The sequence below is a fragment of the Citrus sinensis genome, chromosome 2 (assembly GCF_022201045.2).
Source record: "Citrus sinensis cultivar Valencia sweet orange chromosome 2, DVS_A1.0, whole genome shotgun sequence".
In the NCBI taxonomy this organism is placed as follows: Eukaryota; Viridiplantae; Streptophyta; class Magnoliopsida; order Sapindales; family Rutaceae; genus Citrus; species Citrus sinensis.
This window is the reverse complement of record NC_068557.1, coordinates 18224411-18249517: the sequence shown is the minus strand read 5'-3', so window position 1 is coordinate 18249517 and position 25107 is coordinate 18224411. Positions and strand designations below refer to the sequence as shown.

The 25107-nt window shown below is 32.0% G+C and overlaps 1 long non-coding RNA gene and 1 other non-coding gene across 2 annotated transcripts; one reads left to right on the top strand and one right to left on the bottom strand.

Annotated features, from left to right (window-relative positions):
- Nucleotides 1-1888: 1888 nt before the first annotated feature.
- Nucleotides 1889-3907, top strand: LOC127900392 (uncharacterized). The gene is made up of 3 exons (XR_008052473.1): nt 1889-2075; nt 2869-2932; nt 3687-3907. It is a non-coding gene; the product is annotated as an uncharacterized LOC127900392 (long non-coding RNA).
- A 20559-nt stretch (nt 3908-24466) lies between these two features.
- Nucleotides 24467-24570, bottom strand: LOC127900469 (small nucleolar RNA R71). Its single transcript, XR_008052652.1, has one exon. It is a non-coding gene; the product is annotated as a small nucleolar RNA R71 (small nucleolar RNA).
- Nucleotides 24571-25107: the final 537 nt, after the last annotated feature.

Here is a 25107-nt window from a genome sequence, read left to right as displayed (position 1 = left end):
TTGTTACCACTTGGCATTGACAAATGTATATAACAAATAAAATATCACATGCAATTAGAATTTTCTAATTCGACAGGATGACAAGAATGCCACTACTTGACAAAACTGTTATTAGAAAGCATAAAATTTGAACTTGTGGTTAAGAAATTGCTTTTATAGTAAGTTGAATAAAGCGAACCAATGGAATCTCAGGTATTAATAAAAGAGGTTGTGAGTCCATTAATTTTTTAATGCAGCAGAAAAAGCTAAAACATGATTAAACTCCAAGCTTTATTAGATGCTCGGAGGGTGGTTATGAACCATGATTTTTTTCATTGAGTGGTTACCAAGTCAATTTAGTTTACTAAAGAAGAAATTGCTTGTATGGTCTAAAATTAAAGCACTTTCTGAGTGGTACCCACTAACGCAATTAAGAGATTCTGAGAAGCAGGACATGTTAAGGAGATTGCAAGTGATTCTGACACATATTTTATTTCATAATTTTCCTTGATACCAATCACTTTAGACCCTCAATTGAAGGAGGATACGTGGAGAGCTCACACTGGAAGTGATGTCCTTGTCCACACAATTGTTCACAGTTGCTGTATACCTATAAGTCCACCTGTGTGGCTAAAACTTGAGATCTTCAAGCTCTTTGTATGTCGTCCATTGCTCAATTTGTGATGACAATTTAGTCAATTCCAAGGACTGAGTTGGTGAATGAATCCAAACAATTACAACTGACAAAATGTTGTAAGTGAACGTGAAGGTAAAATTATCTGCCTTTAGCCATGGCTCTAGCAAAAGCTATTCTGTTTTAACACGCCATTGATAGCCGGCCACTAGGGGTGGGCGCGGTTCGGTTCGGTTCGGTTTTTTACTAAATTTTTCATAATCGTTCGATTACGATTATTTTAAAATCATAATCGCGATTAATCAAATTACCAAAATAATCAAATACTTGATTAATTGAAATAATTTGGTTCGGTTCGGTTCGGTTCGATTATTTCGATTATGGGCCTATTGGGCCTATTTTGGGCTTTTTTAAATTTAAAACCTTAAATTAATAAATAAAGCCAAATAGATAAAAATATGGGATTTGTATAATGTTTTACAATGCATAAGATAGTAAAAATATTAAATAAGGGCTTTGCACCCCAGTTTATATGTACGCACAACACTTCAGTAGTACATGATACTTTTTCACAAGTTCACCCCACGAGGGGATCAAGCAGCCAAGAATGCACAAGCTAGAGGAATGAGGTTAATGGCAAACAAACTATGTAGGTACAACCAAAAAGCCGCTGTGAAGATATCAGAATTAGATGACAACCTTAATTAACAAGCTTTACTACACCTGTATGGACAGTAACAATAGCTGCAGCTATTCTAAGTTTTGGATTCCATCCCCAAATGATGTCAACAGAGGTGCAATATTAGATGGTCTAGGAACAAGTCTCCGTTAAGTATGCAAAAGGATCTGAAGACACTAATGCGAAAATCACAAAAAAAAAAAAATGGAGTGAAATGCGGTGCTACAAAGACATTGATGTTCCTGAACATTTACTTTTCATTTGTTCTGTTGTAGTTGTAGTAATAGGTATATCTGTAGCTGCTACGTAGGCCTTAGGCAACAAATGCCATGAACTTGAACCTAGTGACTTTTTGTGTGTGCGGACTTGAACTTGTCTACATTTCTATATCACAAAAGAAGACTACACAAGCAAATACTTATGAAAATGGTCAATATCACTAAGTCACTTCCCAGATCTGAAAAAAGCCTCCATTCTTGTAACGCCACAAATTCCCATACATATTAAATTATAGAAATTGGGCTTTCATTAAGAATTATGGGTGGCCTATAACCCTTATTTAGAAAGGGGTACTAATTAAATAGAGGTTATTTATGAGATCATTTTGGAAAAGGGTTATTTTTCCTTATTGAATAGGGTTTCTTAAGATCCCCTATAAATACATACTTTTCCCCCTTCCATAACCCTAAGTTCACAACATTTATTCTTCTTCTCTGCTGCTCTTTACGCTCTTACCCAAATCTTAGGATTCAAACCTTTGTTTAGGAGAGAATCAAGCGACGGGTAAGTTGTTCTCCATGTTCTCAACAGATTTCTAATCACTCTATCTAACTAGGGTTTATATTAGCACGATTCTAATGGTTGTAGATCATGATGCATGGTTTAGAATATATTTAGACTTTGCTTAGGGTTTTGATTTAGTATGAGTTTAGTTAATCAATCCTTGACGTATTAAGCACAGGATAATTCTGGACAGCATGAGGATCTCGAATTTTAAAGCTCTATTTTCTGAACGAATTTTCTTATAAAATTTATATTTCTGGAAACTCGACATGTAGGGCTTCTTGATTAAATTTTATTTCATTAAATTCAACTTCGTTTTCAATTTTATACGTATTTTGGAAATAGAAACCACTGCACTGGAAATCCACGATTCCAGTATTGTGATCAGATTCACAAGACTATTTGTACCACCAAATGAACTCAAAAAATTCTGAAAGTGTATATGTATGTTAATATATGTGTCTAGGATTCCCAGTTTTAATTTCATAATTTTCTGATTAGTATTTTATTTTATAAAAATCACGGAACCCGTTCTGTTTGGTTTAGATTATGTGAAAACAGTTTCGAATTTGCTGAGAAGTAAATAGTTTTTAAAATGTTTTTGATATCGGATTCTCTTGTAAATTTTACATGGGGTACTCATGGATGTCTAGAATGGTTCCATAGGATTTTATATCATTCTGAGACTTGGATTAAGAGTTAAAATTCTGAGAATCAGACCTGTACGGGTATGAATTAGAAAATCAGATTCTTAGAATAAGTCATTAATTGTCATATCTTGTATTTGTTTAAGGAGTTGAAGGTGATTGAGGCTCTTAGAAGCTTAGAGGTGTGTTAATTCAAGTTCATTTGCCGAGGTAAGTAACTTCATTCCTAGTATACTGGATATGTATAAGTATTTTGATATTATTGTTATAAGTATAAATGTTTTTATACTACTTAAAGGATTAATTGATTTTGATAATAAAATTAGTTTTATGTAAATGTTTTAAAGCTAAATTCTTTTTAACAAAGTATTTTATAAATGCTTTTGAATATGTAAGTTATTTTGTTACATGCCTACTTTTATGATTTTATTTATAAAATGTTATGCAAGCCTAAATTATTGATATGAACTTTTATGAAACTGATACGAATGTTTTGTACCTATGTTTGATTTCAATTATTGATGATTGTATGAGATTCTTAATGTTTTGGCTCATTGTCCATAGTTATTCTGATTCTTATTCTGATTCTGATCGTAATATACGATATATCTGTCTGGACCAGTATTGGGTTCCTGTTCTAAGTGTGCACACGATATTCTGATTCTGTTTCTGGCCGGGTCACCGGGACTATAGGTGACACTATGTGACAAGAGCTAACCTTTTTGTTTCTGTATAAGTATTATATGATTTGTTTCGTAAGTAAATATGCTTTTCGATATTTTGAATTATTAAGAATTTATGTGATGTTATCGTGAAATATCGTTTTATGAAATTTATGGATTATGATATATGTTTTAATAAAAAAAAAGGGCTTGCAATATTTTTTGTATCGATAGGCCTAGTGTGTTAGGAATGGTTTTACTTACCGAGTTGACAGCTCACCCCTCGTCATTACTTTTTGCAGATTAAGTTTCTTTTGAGAGGTGCGCTTAGCTTTGGAGTTAGTAATTTCCAGTTTCCGTTTGCTATTGAATAAGAGGAGGAATAGACTTGTGTTTCTATTTAGTTACTTTTATTATGAACGTGTAATTTGGAGTTTGAGACTTTTGTTATTATTTTTATGTCCTCGAGAGAGATTATTTAGTATTTGACGTTTGGATTTATGGATTTATTTGAATAAGAATTGGAGGAATTTCAGTTTGAAACTTGTGAGTAAAGATTATGATTTGTGAGTAACCTCCATCTAACACGTGCTCCGCACGTGTTAGATTTGGGGTGTTACAATTCTACTTCGACTCAACATTATCATCACTTAGAACATCAACTTACAACAAGCCATCACAACACATACACAAGAAATTTAAATCAAAGCAGAATAAGTTGAAATCACAAGGCACAACCAAATGAATAATTTGCATTCCAGTAAAATTTAAGTTCGAAAAATGAATTAAGGTTGCGATACACAGCCTGCTGGGGAAAGTGGCCTTCCATGTTGCCCATCACGTGGTGAAAAGAAAAAGAAAAAAAAAGAGTGAAAGAAATGAAGAATCAACTCACAAGTTGTAGCTTTATGGAGATCACAATATTTCCAGATGACAACGACTGCGGCGACGAGCAGCAGCGAAGAGCAGCAGTGACAAGCAGCGGCAGCAGTAGCGACGAGTAGCGGCAGCAGCAGCGACCAACAGCGGCGGCAGCAGCGACCAACAGTGCGGAGACAAGCGACGGGGACGAGATTCCAGCGGCTGAAGGTCACGAGTTCAGTGGCTCAAGATCATAACTCAGAACTGAAGGAATCTGAAGTGGACAATTGGTTTAGAGAATTAGAGTCACTAGGTTTAGGGATTTCAGATTTCGGTTTATTTGATAATCGGTTTGGTTTTTCGGTTTTTTTTTAAAAAACCGAAAACCGAACCGATTGGTTTTATTATTTTTACTATTTTATTTATTCGGTTTTTTAAAAAACCGAAAAACCAAACCGATTGGTTTTATTATTTTTACTATTTTATTTATTCGGTTTTTTAGTGTAAAAAAACCGCAAAAAAATTGAACCAAACCAAACGGTTCGGTTCGGTTTTTGATTAATCAACTTTTTTTGCCCACCCCTACCGGCCACAAAAGGGTAAAAACTTTAGTGTCATCGTTCAAGTGCTACCACCTGTTATCTTTATTTCAATCGTTCGTGGACTGATGAAATTAATTGGCCAATCCTAATTCACAGTGATAATGAATTTTTGTACACAGAAAAAGCTAAATGGGTGACTCAGTTTTCTGTACATTGATTTATATATTTACAGAATATAACAATGAAAGGTGCATGCATTTTAGGCCAAACAACTCATTCTTTTAAACACCACCATCGTTTTTTGTCCTCCATTAATTGCTAGACATTTGTTTGTCACGCGTATGCTCAAATGACGGACGTAAGAAATTTAATACCATGTGTTGGTATACTTCTTCATCCTCCTTCCTGTTATTTTTTTGGTTAAAAAGTGGATGTAGAAACACACTAAAAATTAGATCTATTTTAAAAAATATAGGCAAATCAAAACAATAAATAAATTAATTTTTTTAATTAATTAATCTAGAAATTAATGTTTACGATATTGTTTACAGTCACTGTGCATATGATATTGTTTATCGTCACTGTGCATACGATATTGTTTATATGTGTCACTATTCGTGGCTATTGTATATTACATTGTTCATTCAACCTAAATCTATCATATATACTAGAATCAGTAAACTGCAAAAACTAAAGCACAAAGATTTTTACGTGATTCGGGTTACAATACTATATCCATAGGATTACACCCAAACAATAAGCAATACACTAAAATATTACGACCTATTGGATTTTTAAACAATTTCAGACTTCTTATTACTCTTGCTACCACCTTGTTATGTCTAACTTAGTCAACCTTACTTAGTGAGCATCACTCATCTTCAATTCTGTTTGTTGCTTTTCTTGAGATCCACTCAACACAACAAACCACCCCTTTGTCGCAAAGATACCAAAGTAAATATAAAAGAATGTCCAATAAAAGACTTGATATGATGAAGACTTGATGACGAAGCCTAAAACACCGTAGAGATATGAAACATTATATGAGGCCAAATAATGTTTCTTCTTGTTCTCTTCGTTGGTTGCTTCTGTGATATAAAATATAATATGTCTTCATAGTTTTCAATATGTGAAATACTTGTCTTTATATAAGAGCAATATTTTAACTAAACCCTAATAGAGGAGTACTAATATATACTTCCTTTAAAAGTCCAATATTACATAAATACTTGACATACTTACCAATACAATAATCATCTTTATTTGAAACAATTTAATATGTAATCCTCCTTTCACGCCAATTTACTTCTTTGTGTCTTTATAAATATTTCCTACTATTACACGTAATCTAACCTAATAATTCCTAACAGTAGACAAAATCCTTGATAAAAAAAATTCTAATAAAAAGAATAAATAAATTAAAATATTATTAATACAATAATACCAATAATAAAAACTCTTAACAAACACAAACACAAGGATTGTAAACATCACCCATTTTAATATTGTTCTTGTTTAAACGTATCTTATATAGTGATAGAATCTCATGTCCTAGTGATAATATGAACGCACAAGTTTAGGGAAAACACAATTGTTTAATATTTATGATTCATACACCAGTTCGGATTATTATTATTATTTTTCCTTTATTGGTGTAGGCAGGTTCCTTGCTTAGTTGCTTAAGGGAAAAGTCTTAAAACAGTTGAAATTAGGCTTGAGATCGTGCCAATTCCTGACCTGCTGCCATTGAGTTATGTGATAATTTCTTGAAATAATTAATTTTAATTGCTGTGGGTTTATTCCTCCGTCAATTTCTTGACTGACCTGAAAGCTACTAACATAATTAAATACGAAATAAATTTGTTAGGCAGATATTTATATGTTGAAAATAGACCATAGTCACCATACCAACTGTCAAATCTCTCTCCATATAATTAAATTTAAATTAACTTATGAGAAGTTTTCCAAATGATAGTAGTAACTCATTGGAAAAGTTAGAGAGGTCAAAAAAGCCTTGGTTTGGCCTGTAAAAAGTATGTTCAGACCCGCAACGAATGAACTTAATTATTGGTTGAAAATTTAAAAATGTACAGTAGATAGAATTTTTTTTTTGAATTCTGTTATACATAGATTGTTACTAATATTATATCAGACATTACAATTACAATATTTCTAATCATACTAAGCAACTGGGACCACCGCCATACATTAACTCACTGAAATACTTGCCCAAATGCTTTAAACCCTCTCTAATATTCAAGGGGTGCCTACTCTACTCACATTTCGTAAGGAAGGGATTGTCTCCACTCAATTAGTTGATAATTAAGGAAGAACTGAAACTAACCTCCATAATGCTCTTATGAAGGCTCGAACCTTTGCACTCAACATTGTAAGTGCAATGCTTCTCCCATTGGACCAAATGCCCATTGGTTTACAGTAGATAGATTTGGATATGGGCTCATGAGAAAAGCTGGACTTGGCCTAGGTTTTATATTTTAAAAATAAAATATTTTTATTTTGTACATTATGGACTTTAAATTTTAAATTATATATATTTTAAATTTTAAATTTTGTTTATTTAATTATTAGTCTATTATATATTATATAATCAATTAATCATTTTTAATTTAAGCGTTCCTTAATTTTTTAATTTTAAACTCTATTAAAAATTAATTTAAAAAAAATTATCTAAGCCTACACCTGGCTCGGGCCTGTGGGGTTTAGGCCCAAACTTGGCCCGTCTAAGTATGGACGAGCTTTTGGACGGCTTGCGCCTGTGCTTGCTGTCAATACTTTGGCCCTGGGCCTAGACTTGAAAAAGCTCGGCCCAAACCCTTAAATTGTCATCCTTGAAAAAAGTTTACAATCTAATTGTTTGAATTTTTATTTTTATATTTTTCTGAAATGACCTTGACAACAATATTTTTATTTATGTATAACTCATTAATGTCGTAATTTTTTTATAGCATCTATAATATTTTAATCATGTACTATTAGATTTAATTAACAATGCACAATATTTGTATAAAATAAATAATTAAAAATAACTGTAACCAATTTGTTAACTATTTTAGAGTGTGGAGAATTTTTGTAAAATAATTATGACCACTCTTAGAGGTTGAAACAATTTCACTTGAATAGCATGTTTTATTCAAAAGTTACATTTCAGTCCTCTTTTAAATTTGTAATGTGATAGTTTTTATGGGGATAGAAATGTTTTAAAATCTAATAGTACTAAGTATAAGATTTGATATCTAGTAGATTCTCTAATACAAATCAAATAAATAAGTTGTAATTATAAAAGATATATATAGTGCAACACCAATAAATGACACAACTAAGTACGATAGTTTAAGTGAATGTTATAAATTGTATCAATAGACTCATGGGTGAGATTATTTGTAATTCAAAAAATACTTGATCAACCATGTTTTAATAAAATTTAATGTCGCATATTAAAATAACCATTACTATTAAGGGCTATTATATAATTGATTACGAAGTATATATTATTTTTAATAGCCATTTAGCATACCTATTCGATGAAATTACGGTTTATGTTACAAATAATATTCTTATATGGTAGGAAATTATCCAAACCTTATAAAATTTAAGTTTCACAAGCCTATTTTTATTTTATTTTTGAATATCATTTTGTTAAATTTATAAAAGTTAAAACTAACATATATTCCTAATTAATTTTAGTTTATGAATCATGAAAGATTATTTTATTGACATTTTTTTATTGTAATTATAAAATTTTATCTTGCTATGAATCATTACTTTTATTATGGAAATTAATGGTGACAATAAATAAAATATTAGCTCCAATAATATTTACATGGGAAAGAATGAGAAAAAAAATTCGTTGTGTATTTTTATATTTTGATTATAAAAAAATAATTTGAAATATTTTAATTTAAAATTTTGACACAAAATTTGAGCAATTAATATGTCATAATCTAATGGTTGACATTAAAAGACAAAACAACATTTTATGGCATTATATCATCCACAATTGAATGCATGAAATCAATAGTTTACATTTTTTTGTCAAAAATTCAATTTAAAATAATCTAACTCTAAAAATAAATATCCAAGGCATCATTTAGTTTTATACACACATATATTTTTCAATTATAGTTGTTGAATAAAATATTTTTCATTTATTTTAACTTATATAATATTATTATTAAAATATATTTCAAATAATTTATTGCAATGCCTTGTATGATCATTATTGTTTAAGTAATAATGGTTTTGTGATTAAATTCATACAATATAAATTATTAGAAGACCTTCTGAAATATCTTTTTTATAAAGTACTATTGAAATAACATTACTTGTTAATTAAATTTATTTAATTGCTATTATATATATTTGTAATACTAAATGTAAAAAGAATGTAAAATTGTACAGTTATAGATATAGTACATAATCATTTTAATTTCAAAATCATTTTTATTATTTTAATTTTTTGGTGACTTAAATTTTTTTTCAATTGATTAGATAAAAAATAATTTAAACTATGAAAAAATATCACAACCTGCATATTACTTGTTTCATAATTATTTATCCATTAAAATTAAATTAAGGGTGAAGATTCTAATATTTAAATCCAATAATCAATAATAACCCCATTATTGATTGTATTATTTTTATTCCAATAAAATAGAATTTTTTAATTAATTAAAAAAATCTACATTTACCTGCAACCTGAAGGCTACATATTATTCTTTAATTACTTATTTTTGTTATCATTATATTAAATAAATTGTTGAGACTAAAATACTTAAATCCAAGAGTCCACAACAACACTATTATTAGTGCTATAAAAACTCATATAATATTGTAGAGAAACTCAACTAGAATGGGATAGAAATTATATAATTTACTCGGGTTCAAATGGTGTCATTAAGGTAATGACATATTTAATTTCTAAAATGGGAAATTGAAATCATTGATAGCGTTTACTTCACAAAATAAAGGCAGGAATTGAAATTATTATTGTGAGCTTGCCTCAATTTGGGAATGGGGAGTGGGAGACTAATTTTCTCAGGGAGTTGGAAATTAGTCTCTCATTTTTAAAATACCCTCCCTTTAAATGAAAATTATAAATACCAATAAATTAAAAAAAATCCCCAAAAGCCTATTCTCTCTTGCATTGAAGCTCTCAGCTAAATGCCATTGCATCTACTTCCATCACCAACGCTGCCAAAATCAACCACCATCTTTGTCGTCTCTAGTTCTTCGTTTGTGAAGTAATAGCTAGTTGCGTGTTTCGTTTTCGTTTGGGCCGTCTTCGCCTCAGTTTCGTCTCCATTTGATCTGCTTGGTTTCGTCACTATTTCTTCTCTAGTTTGGTCTGCGACGACCACAATTCCGCTTCGATAAAATGACGATGTCGATGATGATAATTTGTTGTTGCCACTGTTGTTGATAATAATGATAATTTTGATTTTGATTATTATTGTTATTTTTTTTGGAATGGATTATTATTTTGTTGATGATAATGATTCCAATTTTATTTTTTTTGAAATGGATTATTATTATTATTATTATTGTTATTATTATTATTAATTATGATGATGATTATGATAAAAGTACTATAATTAATTAATATATAACAACAATGCAAATATTATTATTATTATTAACAATAATTATTAACTTTTGAATAATAATAATCATAATACTTGAATAAAATATAATAATTATGCTAATAATTAATTAATAATTTTTTAGTAGTAATAATATAATTAATTCTAATTCTAATTTCAAAACAAAATAAACACATTAATGAAAATCGAGTCTATTTTGATTTCGATTCTAACAATTTAAGTAAACAACTTATTTTTATTTCAATTCCTTATTCAGATTTCAATTTATTTTGATTCCATTTTATTCCGATTTTCGTTTTGTGAACGCACCATGAATGTTTTATCATCATCGGGTCGTGAGCCATGCAAAACGTCTAACCTGACCTTACGTAGAAACTGATAATTTCTTTGAAAATTACGACCTCAATTCACCAATTAACTTGAAGAAATATGAAACATTTTTACACATTAATTAGAATTCTTCTTTATAAAATTGAATTAATAAAAACTTTCAACATCACGTGATTCGTGCAAACTCAAAAAGTGCAAAATGCCAAACCTCATCTAATTTAACATACACAAAATCAAGTTCTATTTTGTGCATGTATACAGTTGAATTAATTGCATGTATTGAATAAGAAGACCAAACTACCAGCAAACTAGTGACAAAATATGCATGTTGTCGGGGAATTTTTAATCCTCCCAAGATCTTACAAGTAAAAATATATCAAATAAATAATACATTAAAAAATAGGTAAATAATAAAATTAATAACAATATAAGAATTTATACAGAAAATTCTTATAATGGAGAAAAATCCATTATGTGAAAAATTGTTACAATCACTCTAATATTTTCCTCACACCCAAAACCCCAATAGCCTTCAATAGACCTATTATTTCTCTCACACAAGAAACTGTCTACAGGCAGAGAATTGATTGTTGTGTTATCCCAATGAGTGAACCAAACCTCCTTATATATAGTGATTATTTCTTATAGGAGAAGTAATCATTTTTCTTATACTAGTAATATTCCTCCTTGAATAAGTTAAGTCCCAAAAGGAAAATTACTTATTATTTAAATAGAAATCCTACAAAAAAGGAAAATATCCTAGGAAATCCTTATTCTTTAAATAAGAATACTACAAAAAGGAAAATGTCTTAGGAAATCCTTATTCTTTAAATAAGAATCCTACAGAAAGGAAAATATTCTAAGAAATCCTTATTGAAAAATAAGACATATTTCCTAACAATCTCCACCTTGGCGAGTTTTTCAATTAGGGGACAAAATATGATCCACCATGTATCCACACAATCATGTCGTCTCCACCTTCTTTACTCCACCAAAACTATAGTCACATAGGGCTTATGAGAATCACTCCACAAGGGGTAAAATCTTGTCCTCTATCTAGCAGCTATAATTCTCTATACCGAGAATCATCATACTCTACCTTATCCATAGTACACATATTCGGCACATGTCGATCACCTTGTTGAAAATAGCTACTCTCATGTTGGCTTCCTTGAGAGTCCTCAGCCATCAACATAAAAATTTCACTATACACTTTGCATAAATGCCAAACCATGCCTTGTGTGCAAATCTTGTGGACCCGTTAACAGTGATACATCCTTTTCCATGGCACTAGCAGCTTACCATAAGGATATCTTCATAATCTATTATAAGGGATCATTGTCTCCCATAATAATAAGAGACTTTGTACTAGAAATACTATCAGTATCTTTCTATACTTACTTAAAGCCACTTGTCGAACTTGCTCTATTTGCTTTCTGACAATCCTTTTTAAGATGCCTTGATTGTCCACACTGTTGTGCAAATTTTAATGTACTCGAAAGCGCACGAATCTATTGTAGTATAGACTAATGGTGACGAGTGTCGATCCCACGAGGAGGTGGATTTTAATTGTGTAGAATTAATTTTGTGAATGGGTGATTGGATTTGTGGTGAAAATGATTGGAATATGCTAAAACTTAAATTAAAATGGAGAGAATAAATTCTAAAATTGGTATTGAAATGGTGAGAATAAATTGAAGAGAATTCTATTGAAATGACGTACTTGGGTATCTGGATCCGTATCAACATGCATCATGGGCTAAATAATCCGTATTAATGCCAATTAAATCATGAGGGGGGAATCCACACCTCATGAACCACGCTCTAATCAATATGGTGCTAAGGGCTTATCGTGCCAAATAATAATAACCTTGTACTAGAGGGCCGGTGTAACCAAGGCGGTACTAGACAAGATTAGTATTATTTGTCGACGAGAAGTCAAAACATCCACAAAAACTAGAGGGGAAGAGAAAATAAATTTACCAAATTAAGCCCATGACACATGTTGAGACTTCACCTTCAACCCAAGCTTGAAAGAAAATTAGCCACTCATAATTGAACTAGGGGCAAAATGGAAATTTATTAAAATACGAAGAAAATACAAGATGGAGAGGGAATTACAGAAAATGGATCCCAAAAATGGATTCAGAGATATCAAATTAGGGGGGGGGAGGCCCCCTTTTTATAGATACATGGAGTAAATCATGGCCATCGGATTAAAAACAGTTTGGACGCTCAGGATTGCGCCACGTCATCAGTTAACAGTCCACGGTTTGACCACGCGGATGAACAGTAACACGGTTTGACCCGACTTTGAACAGTAACGCGGTTTGACCCGGATGAACAGTAACGCGGTTTGGTTGAAAATAATCCTGTGTGATGCATGCACCGTACACGAGATTTTTCGTCCACTGATATGCTGCCACGTCACCATCAACAGTACATAAGAATTTTAGCCCAACAGGATCGTGACACCTCATCAGTCAATGCCACATCATCGGTCAATGCCACGTCATCAATCCGTCTATGTGAACAGTGTCGTGAACAGTAACGTAGACAGTACCGTATACGTGAATAGTACCGTACATGTGAATAGTGCCATTTTTCCTTTTATGCTCCTCCTAAGGTTTTCGACTGTCCTGAGTTCAAAAGTGATGTCCGTTTTGCCGTCTGATCTCTCCTTTATTGTGAAATGACTATAATGCCCCTAAAATACATAAAATACTTAATTAAAATAAAACACATGTAATTAAATCACAAGAAGGTTAAATACATAAAAGTAAGGGTTGTTAGTAAGACTTGAAATGTAAAATGACGGTCTTCTCCTTTATAAATATGCATTTTCTAACACTCAACACACACACCTAGTAGACTCATTTATTCTTGGAGTTATTTTTCTTCCAATTACCAACTGTCAATGCCGAATCATCAAAAGCTTTATTACATCCACCACTCAATCTTCTTTCTTTTGAAAGTAGAGTAATGGTAACTTCTTCAAGATCCATAATCTCCTTCCCATACATTAAAGTTGGCAACAAATGCTTGTAGAAAGATAGAAGAGACCACAATAGCCTAAGCACCTTGTTCTTGTCTTCAATTTTAACTCTAATTGCTTCTAGTCTTGTCACGATGCCATTAAGAACACTAAGATGATTAGAAATTTTTGTACCTTCAATCATTCTCAGCGTGTGAAATCGCTCCTTAAGGTACAAACGTTTAGAGATGCTCTTTGTCTGATACTAATTTTGTAGCCTCTCTTAAAGTTGTTTTGCCGAATGAATTTTTCCTACATTCGCAAGAACATTTTTTGCTAGATATAATCATATAGTGTTAACATGAATATTTCTTTAATAATGATTTTGATGATAAAACACTTGATTAAGATAGATTAAGTCTTTAAAAACTCAAACGTTTTTCATACATTTTAAATAAATCGCTATTTTGAAATAGTAAAGATTTGAACTTAAATGAAAAATGATTTTATGAAAGTTGGTTTTCAATTTCATGTCCTTGTTAAAATACCTTCTAGACACTATCGACGATATGATAGTATGATAATGGCTAACCAATATCAAACAGACATGGTGATTTAGTTTTTGGACACTGTTGGCGATCCGACATCTTAATAATGGCTAACCGACATCAAACATAATTAATGATTAGCCTTTGGAAACTGTCGGTAATCCAACTTCATGATAACGGCTAGCCGACATTGAACATAATTGAAGTTTAGCCTACGGACACTAACGACAAACCGAGTTTTTAAAAACGGTAAGCCGACATTTTCTTTGCAGGTCACTGGAAGATAACAATGATCCGACATTTCCATAACGGCGATTTGATAATTTGAAAATCTGTCGAACGGTCACTTACTCAAGTCAAAACGGTGATCCAACTTCTAGATAACAACGATCCGACTTCAAGTAGAAAGTCAATAATGACTTGTTTTCAGCTCCAAGTATAAATAAGCTCAATCAAATTCAAATAAGAGTTGATTACAATGTTATCATTGAGCAAATTATTAAGCATACAACTTTCATTGGGCTTTAAATTCTTGTATACATCTCATTTACTCACACTTTAGAATTTCATTTGTAATCAAACACATTGTGTGAGAGAGATTTATTTTGTAATCTTTTTTAAAATCAAATTGAGAGGTTATAAGTGTTGGGATACACTTTGGTTAAGAGATTGTAGATAATCTCTTGTTGTAAAAGTTTATTGATACCTTGGAAGTCAATTGTAAGAGTGGTTGAAGCCTTGGAGGCTTGCTAAGTAGAATCCTCAAGATTATTATGCTAGATTAAATTTATTGTTTTTGTTCTTATTATGGCAATAGATTAAATTGTTGTGTGGTTTGTTTTCCATAAGTTTTAAAATCCTAATTCACCCCCTCTCTTAGGTTGCTTAGATAGTATTTCATTTGGTATCAAAGTAAGGTTCTCTTATTAGGACTTAACCGTCTAGAGTAAAGATTCATGGCAACCTAAAATGAATTCCTTTAGGGAATGATAATCCACAACTAGGCCACCATTCTTTGATGGTAATGACTACCTATATTAGAAAACTAGGATGATAATTTATTTGCAAGCCTTAGATTACGAAATTTGGGAAGTTGTTTGTGATGATCCATTCATGCCTATAACTAAAAATGAAGTAAGAGATGATATTTCAAAACCTTCAAGTCAATAGAGTGAGTCATAAAAGAAAAAGATGTATTTAAACTCTAAGGCAATGAATGCTTTGTTTTGCGCTCTAGATAAGAAAGAGTTTCATAGAGTATCAAGTTGTGAGAGTGCTTTAGAAATATGGCACAAACTTGAGGTTGTCTATGAAGGAACAAATCAAGTTAAATAGTCTAAAATCAGTAGATATACTCATCAATATGAATTGTTCCAAATAGAAAAAAATGAAAGTGTGTATTCTATGTATACACGATTTACAGACATAGTGAACACCCTAGGAGTCCTAGGAAAAACGTTTTTGAATAGCAAGAAAGTCAAGAAAATCATTAGGTATTTATAAAAGAATGGAGACTTAAGATGATTGCCATCGAAGAGGCCAAAAATTTAAATACTTTACCTATTGATGATTTAATTGACTCTCTCATTTTATATGAAGAAGACTTGGTAGCAGAAAAAAGGCATGAGGAGAAGAAGAAAAGCATTGCTCTCAAAACTTCAAAACATGAGAGTGATGAGGAAAGCGGGTTGGATGATGAGGAGATGACTATACTGACTAAGAGATTCAGAAAATTCTACAAGAAAACTAGTGAGCGGAGAAAGTTTAGAAACTTCAAGAATTAAAAGGAGAAAAGTGAGTCAATCAAAGCTTCAAAACATGAGAGTGATGAGGAAAGCAGGCTGGATGATGAGGAGATGACTATACTGACTAAGAGATTCAGAAAATTCTACAAGAAAACTAGTGAGCGGAGAAAGTTCAGAAACTTCAAGAATTAAAAGGAGAAAAGTGAGTCAATCACTTGCTATGAATGTAAAAAGCCTGGACACACACGGTCTAAATATCCTCTTCTCAACAAGCTCAAGAAGAAAGTAATGGTAGCCACATGGGATGATAGCGATGAGGAAACGAGTGATGATGAAGAGCATCAAGAAATGAAAAATCTAGCTCTTATGGCAATCGGGGAAGAATCATTTGATGAACTTGATGAGGTAAGTGATATTCCAACATATGATTAGTTACATAATACTTTTAACGAACTACATGATGAGTGGATAAAAATTGGTAAAAAGAATGCATGCCTTAAAAAGAAAATGCTAGAACTCACAAATAAAAAAGATGTCATGCAAAAATTCAAGGATTCTTTGAATGAGAAGATAAAAGAATTAGAATTAGAAAATAAAATGTTGCATGATAAGATTGCATCTTTTAAAAGAAAACAAAGTACTTTTTATGAGCATGAAAAATCACATGTTGATGAATTGATAAGAGAAAATGAATTGCTTAAGAAGAAGAATAATAAGTTAAATGAAATTGTGCTAAAATTCACAAATGGGAAAAAGATATTGCATAACTTGGTTAATTTAGAAAAATGTGTGTTTGACAAAGGAAGTGTTGGTTATAAGCCAAATTTAAAACAAAAGTATTATAAGAACTACTTTGTGAAGAGTACCTCAATTAATAATCAAGTTGTATGTCATTATTGTAATCAAGATGGTCATTGAAAAATAGATGTCCAGTGAAAAGAAATGCATATTATGGTGTGAAATGTGTTTGGGTTCTAAAAGGAACCATTGCTAACACTCAAGGACCTAAGAAGTTTTAGATACTTAAAACTTAGAAATGTTTTCTGCAGGGATCAAAGAAAAGGAAAAATAAGTGGTACTTGGATAGTGGATGTTCAAAACACATGACAGGAAATTACTCTTGGTTTTCAAATTTTACTAAGATTGAAAACAGTAGAAACGTTTCATTTGGAGATAATTTAAAAGGAAAGATCATTGGTATTGGAAATATCAGTAATGTATCATCTACTCTTATTGAAAATGTGTGCTTGGTTGAAAACTTGAAACACAATTTGCTTAACATTAGTCAATTGTGTGATAAGGGTTATAAAGTTGTTTTTGATAAGACTAGATGTGTTATTGAGAATGCATGTGATGGCAAGATATTGTTTGTAGAAAATAGATGTGTTAGTGTTTATACCATTGATATAGATTGTGCATCTACACATGATAAATATTTTTCCGCATTGCATGATGATGGTTGGTTATGACATAGAAGACTAGGACATTCAAGCATGAATTTAATTTCAAAAATTTTTTAAAATAATTTAGTTAAAGGTCTTCTAAAAATCAGCTTTCAAAAAGATAGAATTTGTTAAGCATGCCAATTTGGTAAACAAATCAAAACCTCTTTTAAAAGTAAAAATCATATTTATATTTCAAAACCTCTTCAATTACTTCATATAGATTTATTTGAACCTTCAAGATATGCTAGTTTAAGTGGCAAATATTATGCTTTTGTAATTGTTGATGATTTTTCAAGATACAGATGAGTATTATTCTTACCTAATAAGGATGATGCTCTTGATGCATTTAAATTGTTTTGTAAGAAAATTCAAAATGAAAAAAGGGTATAGTATTGTATGTATTAGGTGTGATCATGGAGGAGAGTTTGAAAATCATGCATTTGAAATCTTTTGCAATAATTTAGGCATTGTGCATCAATTTTCATCCCCTAGAACTTCACAACAAAATGGAGTTGTTGAGAGAAAGAATAAGTCGATTCAAGAAATGACTACGACCATATTGAATGAAAATTCTTTGCCTAAGTATTTTTGGGCCGAGGCCGCTAACACCACTTGTTATGTTTTAAAATGTGTGTTGATTAGATTTCATCTCAATAAAACTCCATATGAGTTTTGGAAAAAGAGAAAACCCAACATTGGTTATTTCAAAGTTTTTAAATGCAAATGTTTTATTTTGAACACAAAAGATAATCTTGGTAAATTTGATCTAAAATATGATGTTGGCATCTTTCTTGGGTATTCAAACTTAAGAAAAGCTTATAGAGTTTATAACAAAAGAACTCTAATTGTGGAAGAATTTATGCATGTTACGTTTGATGAATCTAATCTCTTCTCTGCAGAGAAAGTTGTTGTTGATAATGATGCAGATGAAGAACTATAAGAAGAGTCACCAAATGATAACCAAAAGGATGCACCACATGGAAATCAAGATAGGCAACATGAAGAAACAAATCCACCATATGGAAATCAAGAGGAACAACATGAAGAAACAAATGTAGAGCAAAATGAAGGTACATCTCAATCACTCCCCAAGGAGTAAAGGTATGTCTCTTCTCATCTTAAAGACTTGATTTTAGGAGATCTCTCATGAGGTGTAACAACTAGATTATCATTTAGAAATACTTGTGAGCATACTGCATTCATATCTCAAATTGAACCAAAATCTTTTGTGGATGCGAAAAATGATGAATCTTGGATTATGGCAATGCAAGAGGAGTTAAATCAATTTGAGAGAAACAATGTATGAGAATAAGTTCCTAAATCAGAATATCAATCCATTATAAGCACTAAATGGGCATTTAGAAACACAATTGATGAATCCAATGTGATTGTAAGGAATAAAACTAGACTAGTGGCTCAAGGTTACAACCAAGAAGAGAGAATTGATTTTGATGAAACAATTGCATCTGTAGCTAGACCAGAATCCATTAGACCGCTCTTACCATTTGCATGTCATAAAGATTTTATTTTATTCCAAATGGATATCAAGAGTGCTTTCTTAAATGGTTATATTATGAAGGTAGTTTATGTGAAACAACCCCCTAGTTTTGAAAATGAAAAGTTTCCAAATCATGTTTATAAGTTGTCAAAAGTATTGTATGGATTAAAGCAAACACCTAGAGCATGGTATGATAGGCTTAAGAATTTCTTATTGGATAATGATTTTTCGATGGGTAAAGCGGATACTACTCTCTTTGTTAAGCATAAAAACCAAAATACACTTGTTGTTCAAATTTATATTGATGATATTATCTTTGGTTCTACTAATGAGTCTTTGTTCAATGAGTTTTCAGCTTGTATGATTAAAGAATTTAAAATGAGTATGATGAGAGAGTTGAAGTACTTCCTTGTGCTGCAAATAAAACAAAATGAGGAAAAAATTTTCATAAATCAAGCCAAGTATGTAAAAGACTTACTCAAGAGATTTGACATTGATGACTCAAAGACCAAAGCACTCCAATGAGCACAACAACCAAGCTTGACAAAGATAAAAAAGGTAAAGAAGTTGATATCAAAATGTATCGAGGTATGATGGACTCTTTACTTTACTTAATTGCAAGTAGACCCGATATCATGTTTAGTGTATGTTTGTGTTCAGGATTTCAATAATGTCCCAAGGAATCTCATTTGTTTGCTATAAAAAGAATTTTCTGTTATTTGAGTGAAACTATAGATCTTGACCTTTGGTATCCTAGAGGAAATTATGTAGATTTAACTTGTTATTCGGATGCGAATTTTTTCGGTTACAAAGTTGATAGGTGTTGGTAAATTTTATAATCAAATGCTATTGATGCCAATGTGCAAGTGTACATAGCAAGTAATAAAGTGATGAATATTCAAGATCGTCTCCACAAGGATAGATGTCACTAAAAATGCTACAGCAATCACAATAGTGCAATCTACCTTAAGTCCGAAGTTAACAAATGTAAAGTAGGTTCTAGTGAAATTGATAATTGTGAGAGAATAAAATAAAACAATGCAGTAATGAATTAAATTAAATGTGTTTAAAAATCAATTGAGAATATGGTAGTTGAATGATCAAACTCTCTTTATGGGCTGACTGCTTTTCATCAAATTAACACCAGTTGTTACAGCAATTGCTACAGTACTAGGCAGAATTATTTTGCATCCTCAGCTGTCGCGTGTTGGAACTCTCACACCCTTAAGTATATTAGCAATAACCAGTTGCTATTCTACCTACTGCATGGTCTTATGAACCTTTATTCTCTCTACCCTATAAGGTGAGTACTTATGTCTAGTTTGTCACAAATCTTAACTTTAAGTATAGCCTTTATGGGATTCAAGATAACTTAATCCAGGAAACTTAAATTAAGATGATGTATTACTCTAATAATATCCGCTAAGACATGCCCTTTTGCGGCTCTATCTTAACTTGAACTATTAAATGGATGGTCAACCGAAATAACAGTTATAATAATAACTACTAGAATAAAATGCTACAACAATGATATAACAACTCATAAGAACAATTAATAACCCATTAGATTATTTGTCACTCAACTACAAGCAAATCTAGTTTATATTCTGAAAGAGAAAAACAGACATCAACATATTGTTCACGGGATACATTAGATTAGTCAAAGAAAAAAGAAAGGTATAAGTTAAGAACGGCAAAAAGTAAATCAAATAACTTTGCGGGATTTTTCAATGCTGCTGAAGCCGTCCTTTTGAATTCTGATCTTTTTCTTCTTTTTCTCTCTAATGTGTTTAATGATAATTCCTTGCCGCCGTTTTATGTGGTGCCCGCCTCCTTTTATAACTAAAAACTAGGGTAAACAAAAGCTTTGGGCGTGCATGAGTTAAATTAGGAAACTGCAGATCGCAATTCTGGCTGACCCGTGCTAAGTTTTCTCCCTCAGTGCTCCAGGATTGCTACAGCAATGGTTGCTCTGACAACGACTAGAACATTGCACTGCTCCCGGTTGTGCTTTACTTTTTTTGTGGCCATATTCTTTCCTCCTCTTGCTAGTCTAATATCTCAGCATCCCTTCATGAATTATAAACTTCTTAAAACTTACAATTATGCACATGTTTTGAGCACAAATTACTTTAATTCAAGCAAAACTTATTAAGACTCACTAAAATGAATGTTTATGCAAAATATAACCAAAATATGATAAAAACACCTTATTTACTCTCTAAGTGATCTTGATTTAAGTCTAAAATTGCTATAATAACTCTCATTTTATAGAGTTATCACACCCCCAAACTTAAACCGTTACTTATCCTCAAGTAATGACAACATATTAACACTTCACATAAACAATCATGCAACACACAACTTAGCTATTTTATCAAATTTGCAAGGATTCTTCCACCTTCATATCACAATCCCAATAATGTAAAATGACCATAGTAAATCAGTTCTAGACTTAAGCTTCCTTCTGTCCACAGTGTGTGTGTGTTACTTTGATTGAATTCCAGATATGCTACAACATTACCAAGAGATTGCATGTAATTCAGCAGTAACACAATTTTATTCATATATGGGGTAGCATAAATCTCACATACTTAAACTGTACTGTCTTTACGAATAAAAACTTGAGAGTATTCAACCTCCTTACTGTAATATTTACTTTTCATGTGAATGCCAATCAATTGTAATGATGACACCCAATTACTCAAACCATGCACAGATCAGAGTTGCTGTAGCAATATCTGTAATATAATCTTATCTAGAGATATCTTTTACTCAAGGCTAAACATGGGGATCATGAACATACCTGGCTACTCAATACCCTAGACAGAGGACTTCATTGTATTATTGTCTCACTTTTTTTAAATAAAGTAATTGCTACAGCAGTGCTCATAACTCTTGTTGCCTTTGAACGCAACTCTGCATATGGGGTACATACTCAGCTCTGGTTACTCAGCAACTTGAGCCATTAGAGCAGAATTTATTTCATAGTAGGCACAATCAATCAAACTTTTTTCCTCAAACTTAAGATCTTTTCTATTCTTTTGGCTCTGCTATAGCAATCGCATAAAACTCTACCAAAGGTTAAGTATAAGGACATAATTTCCCTCTGCAACTATTATTGTCTCTACTTGGCATTTTTATAATCACCCATTAACACTCAATTTATCTTCATTAGGATTTCAAATCCATACACAAATATTAGATATCAGAGCTTCACACAACACATATATAAACACATATCCAAAGCACCCAGATATACATCCCCTCCAAACTGAAAAGGTGTTGTGTCCTTGTTGAGTGTTAGAAAATGCATATTTATAAAGGAGAAAACCATCATTTTACATTTCAAGTCTTACTAACAACCCTTACTTTTATGTTTTTAACATTCTTGTGATTTAATTACGTGTGTTTTATTTTAATTAAGTAATTTATGTATTTTAGGGGCATTATAGTCATTTCACAATAAAGGAGAGATCAGATGGCAAAACGGACATCACTTTTGAACTCAGGACGGTCGAAAACCTTAGGAGGAGCATAAAAGAAAAAATGGCACTATTCACATGTACGATACTATTCACGCATACGGTACTATATACGTTACTGTTCACAGCACTGTTCACATAGACGGACCGATGACGTGGCATTGACCGATGATGTGGCATTGACTGATGAGGTGTCACGATCCTGTTGGACTAAAATTCTTATGTACTGTTGATGGTGACGTGGCAGCATATCAGTGGACGAAAAATCTCGCGTACGGTGCATGCATCACACAGGATTATTTTCAACCAAACCGTGTTACTGTTCATCCGGGTCAAACCGTGTTACTGTTCATCCACGTGGTCAAACCGTGGACTGTTGACTGATGACGTGGCGCAATCCTGAGCGTCCAAACTGTTTTTAATCCGATAGCCATAATTTACTCCATGTATCTATAAAAAGGGGGCCTCCCCCCCTAATTTGATATCTCTGAATCCATTTTTGGGATCCATTTTCTGTAATTCCTTCTCCATCTTGTATTTTCTTCGTATTTTAATAAATTTCCATTTTGCCCCTAGTTCAATTATGAGTGGCTAATTTTCTTTCAAGCTTGGGTTGAAGGTGAAGTCTCAACATGTGTCATGGGCTTAATTTGGTAAATTTATTTTCTCTTCCCCTCTAGTTTTTGTGGATGTTTTGACTTCTCGTCGACAAATAATAATAATCTTGTCTAGATACCCCCTTGGTTACACCGGCTCTCTAGTACAAGGTTATTATTATTTGGCACGATAAGCCCTTAGCACCATATTGATTAGAGCGTGGTTCATGAGGTGTGGATTCCCCCCTCATGATTTAATTGGCATTAATAAGGATTATTTAGCCCATGATGCATGTTGATACGGATCCGAATACCCAAGTACGTAATTTCAATAGAATTATCTTCAATTTATTCTCGCCATTGCAATTCCAATTTTAGAATTTATTATCGTCATTTCAATTCCAATTTAGGATAATTTAAATCATTTCCACCACAATTCCAACCACCCATTTACAAAATTAATTCTACATATAATTAAAATCCACCTCCTCGTGGGATCGACACTCGTCACCATTAGTCTATTCTACAATAGATTCGTGCGCTTGCGAGTACATTAAAATTTGCACAACAAGTTTTTGGTGCCGTTGCCGGGGAGGTAAGTAATTTTAATTCGTAAAATTAATTTTTGTGAATAATTCCATTTAAATTGTTTTCTTGTATTGTTTTTTTAAAAAAAAAAGAAAAAAAAAGTGAATCTACATTTAAAGGTTAGTATTTTTTTTTCCTTTTCTCTTCTTTAAAATTCTGTAATTTAATTTTCAATTTATTTTTCTTTGTAATTTTTTATTTTATTTTAATTAATTTAATTTTTAGTTAATTTATTTCACGTATTTATTTTTGTGTATTTTTATACAAATGTTGTAATAGCGCAATAAAGTTAGTATCGTAATTTCTCCCTCTTCTTTATTTTTATTTATTTTGTTCCTATATTTATTTTTATTTTATTTGTTTTGCATGCATGGTTGTAGGTCTTTATTTCCTAATCTTGAACCTATAGACCTTGAACTAGAAAAAACACTTCGCACACAAAAGCACATTAAAAATAAATTTGGAATGGATTTACAAGCACCACAAGAGAGGCCATTTAAGGACTATTTTAGTCCCTTAGCTAATTTGAGCACATCATGCATAAGATACCTAAATGTAGCTGCTAGGAGTTTTGAATTAAAACCCAGTGTGCTAAATTGTCTCCCAACATTTTATGGCCTAGAAAATGAGGACCCATATAATCATCTGAATGATTTTCATGCAATTTGTCAAACTTTTAAATATGAAAATTTTTCAGACGATGACGTTAAACTCAGATTATTCCTATTTTCTTTAAAGGATAGAGCTCGTTCATGGTTAAATACTTTACCTGCTAATAGCATTCCATCATGGGAACAAATGGTAACAAAATTTTTGAATAAATATTTCCCAGTGCATAAAACCAACGCTATTCGCAGGGAAATCTCAGAGTTTACCCAGAGAGAGGACGAGCAGTTTTTTGAAACATGGGAGCGATTCAATGGGCTACTCTTGAAGTGTCCACATCATGGGTACGAAAAATGGCACCAATGCCAATACTTTTTGGAGGGATTATTGCCGAATGTGCAAGAATGGCTAATGGCAACAAGTGGAGGAGTGCTAATGTCAAAAAGTGCATTAAAGATTTGGGAATTCTTTCAGCGACAAGCGGATAATTCCCAACAACGAAGTCGATCACTCAGGAATACTAGACGAATTAAGGGAGTAAATGAGGTTCAAATTGGCGAGTCAACTTCGGGAATCAAAGAAGTCAAGGAGATGGTTGAAGGTCTTGCTCGACAAATAGCATCGTTATCGACTGCTAAATCAACAGAGCCACATGACCATGACTCATACTTAGATCAAGCCAATGCCATAGGTGTAATGAGAAAGCCATCAAATTACAACCCATACTCCAACACATATAACCCTGGATGGAGAGACCACCCCAATTTTTCATGGTCTCAAGGATTCCAACAGAATGGACTAGCAGCTCCAGCTCCACCAATGCAACAAATTCCACAAAATCCTCAAGCCTCTCAGCCCCCATTTAGATCATACAATCAGAACCA